Source organism: Rana temporaria, chromosome 3 (genome assembly GCF_905171775.1).
Source record: "Rana temporaria chromosome 3, aRanTem1.1, whole genome shotgun sequence".
Classification (NCBI taxonomy): domain Eukaryota; kingdom Metazoa; phylum Chordata; class Amphibia; order Anura; family Ranidae; genus Rana; species Rana temporaria.
In genome coordinates, this window is record NC_053491.1 from 159525169 (window position 1) to 159528787 (window position 3619).

A 3619-nucleotide genomic window follows, 5' to 3' on the forward strand; every position below is an offset into this window, starting at 1 on the left:
ATAAAAATAAAAATTTATTTACATGATCTACTTGTTTTAGCTATGCAATGTCATAGTTCTGGAAATAAAGCTACATTGTCCCGGAAATCTATTATGTGAAAGTATTTCTCAGTTGTGTATTGGCTTCTATCAAAATCCACCATAGGAGGTTATTCTTGAAATAGAATAAAACAGTGGAATGCACCAATGGGACTTAGTTGCTCTACTCACACTATATAGTCTAAAAAAGGCAGTGTTTGCTGTAATAAGCAGATCTTCAGTTCTTACTTCAATAGGAAACCCACTGACTTTTTAATTAGAATATGATGCCAAGAACCTACGGACAGATGGTTCATACTTTTCCCACTGTTTCTTGGCTGAATGTAAATGTTTAGGAAATGCTACAGTGTACACTCTATTGTGTATACGCCTCTACACTATCATTCTTGTGATATAGTAGCTTTAAATGTATGTTTAAGTCAAAAAGACAGAAAATCTAGTGCAGACATCTAATAACAAAATCAAATACATTTTTCAGATTTTTCTTTAAAGAAATATGCACAATAAAATGAACCAAATGCCATTAAGGTTACATCGAAAACCTAGAAAAAAAAAAAGACAAAAAGAAGTGCATTAGAAGTGGTTAAAAACAAGCATTTATTATGACACATAAAAAGCAATTTCCACTTACACTTTGACTCTCAGATGCATACACAAGATGACACAGTACAGCATAGCACAATACAGGCTCAGATTCCTGTGTCATCCTGTGTATGCATCTCAAGCCTCGTACACACGACCGAGGAAATCGACGGGCGAAACAATAGGATTTTTTGTACTCACCGTAAAATCCTTTTCTCTGACGTCCATGGACGGACACAGCTCCTTAAGTCTTGACAAGTGGGTTATGTTCCCTGTTTACAGGAGAGGACTAGGCAGAAACATGTTAAATGGTTAAATACATGTTACATTAACAGAGTTGAACAGCCCCGCCCAGGGGGCGGTCCCTCCAGACATAACCCTCCTCACTGCAGCTTGCAGCCTCAGTTCGTAACAAGCAGTACAAACCTAAAAAGGAGGGGTGGGAGCTGTGTCCGTCCATGGACGTCAGAGAAAAGGATTTTACGGTGAGTACAAAAAATCCTATTTTCTCTTATCGTCCATGGACGGACACAGCTCCTTAAGTCTTGACAAGTGGGACGTCCCCAAGCAGTGTCAAAAAACGAGGGGTGGGAAATATATCAGTAAAACCAATTTTAACTTCACCCCAAAACAAGCAGAGCTCCTCAAACGGAGGAGATGCAACTTCAAACGGCCGCCTGCAAACACTAGCGGGCGAAAAAAAGCATCAGAAGATGCACTCACAGCAACCATGTAAATTCTGGAAAGGCTGTGAACGGACGACCAAGTCGCCGCCTCGCACACCTGAGACCGACGCATATTGTCGGACCGGAAAAGGGGGGCCCGCCCCTTAAGAACACAGGCCTGTATGACAGCCTACCTGATCCACCGAGAAATGGTGGGCAACGAGATTGTCAGTCCCCTTTTGTGGACCAGACACCGACACTAAAGAGTCAGATCTTCCAAAACTGAGCAGTAGCAGGCTAGTATACCCGCAAAGTGCGTACCCCGCCTAAAGTATGAAAGGCAACCTCCGTAGGATGCGGCGGCCGAGGACAGAAAGATGTGAGAAACAATGTCCTTATTCTGGCGAAAAAGCCGAAACCACCTTCGGAAGAAGGGTAGGTCGCGGACGCACCACCACCTAAGGCTATGAAGGATCAAACATGGCGGCTTGCAAGACAAGAGCGCCAACTCAGAAACCCCTCTAACAGAGGTAAAAGCCACTTAAAGGGGCCACTTCTGAGATAGTGTCAAGAGAAAATCTCTCTGATGTTTCCAAAAGGAAGATTCCCGAAGAACCGAGAGCGCCAGAGTCAAAACTCATGGGGGAAAAGATGGGCCAAGGGGGGGTAAGGTATAGGATAAGCCCCCTCCACAAAAAAAAGGTACCCACCAGGGAACGGCCGCAGAAAGGCCACTGAAAGAACACAGCCAAGGCTGAAATCTGCCCCCAAACGTTGCTCTAAGCTAATTTTTTGATCCACCAAGCTGTAAAAACAGCAGGCCGATGGACCCCGAGTACGTCCGTGGACGTCACTCCATCTCTTTGCACCCAGAGATGTAGGTCCGCCAGACACGACGGTAGGTTCACCGGAAGAAGACTACCGTGCCCTCAGCATTGTTGAGGTGACCGGGTCGGACAGACCCCGGTCCCTTAAAGTCTGGCTTCCAATAGCCCTGTTGAGCAAGTCAGTGACTGTACAACAGGAGGAAGTATGGGACCTCGAGACAGGAGGACCTCCTGCCCTGGCTACCGCCAGGGTACCTCCGCTACCAGGTGGCCGAAATCGGCGCACCCAGGATCTGAAGCTATTAAAATCGTCGGGATTCCTCAGCCTCCACTCTGTGGGGAAGCCACTACAATGGGGGAAAGGCATAACAGTCGCCGAGACAGGCCCCACAGGGCCACCAGCGCAACTTGCACGTCTGTACCAGATCGCTAGATCTGGCCACTAACCTTGATACCCCTGTGGCTGAGACGAGTGGCTAGGAGATCCATGCCCTGCGAGGCTCACCTCCTGCCAGGGAGTTGACTCCATGTACCAAGACCAGTTGTCCTGATTCAACATCAGGCGACTCCAGTAGCCCGCCTGCCGGCATACCTGATGGTAGCCCGAAGCCACCGGCGTGGCGTTGTTAGGTTGAATCAAGATCGGACGACCTTGCAACCCCCTCGACCATGAGGAGAGGCATAGCCTCTCATAGTACCGCCCATAGTACTAGGGCAAGTAACGGTAGACAAGGTCTACGGCACCTGGTATTTCCAGGCGGACTCCCACCCAGGTGCTAACCAGGCCCGAGCTTGGGCAGTTACCGAGATTGGGCGCATATAGGCCTGTGTGGTCGTAGGTCCACTCACGTCCAGCGACTCTGGGCCGACCGGACCCCCCAGACGCCCTCACAACCCTAGAGGTTGGCGTCCGTTGTAATCTCCACAGAAGGGAAGAAACCACCTCCCAGACCGAAAAGTCAGGGATCCCAGCCACCAATTCAGAGAGACACTGACTAGGTGGCGTACCTGAATCTGATGATTCAGAGACCAGAGATTCGACAGCATTTCCCTCTGGAAAAAAACACGAGTGTGGAACTAGGCATACTCTACCGCCTCGGAGGAGGCTATCCACAGACCTAGAATTTGCTTGCAAACGGAGAGACCAATTGCGTTATGTCAATAATCACCACCGACTGAAGAGTCTGCAAGTTCTCCAGGGAGAAAAAAGACCTTTGCCACCGAGGAGTCCGGAAGTCGTAGGCACTCCAAACTGAGTCGGAACCAGGGCCGACTCCAAATGTTTAACACCCACCCGAATTCACGGAGGGTCCGAAAAACCACAGACTCAACCTCTGAGTCAGGAAGTCGTCTAAGTAGCCACAACAGCAAAGCCTCGCTGTCCCAACAAGGATAGGATAAGTGCAAAACTCCTTGGTGAAAATCATTGGTGGCGCCCAACGTGGGGCACGGACCCACGACCCTGAGATTAAGAGTCTCATGCTCTACCGACTGAGCTAGCCGGGC

At 48.8% G+C, this 3619-nt stretch overlaps 1 non-coding gene across 1 annotated transcript; it reads right to left on the reverse strand.

The window, feature by feature from the left end:
• Positions 1-3546: 3546 nt before the first annotated feature.
• Positions 3547-3619, reverse strand: TRNAK-CUU. Its single transcript has one exon. It is a non-coding gene; the product is annotated as a tRNA-Lys (tRNA).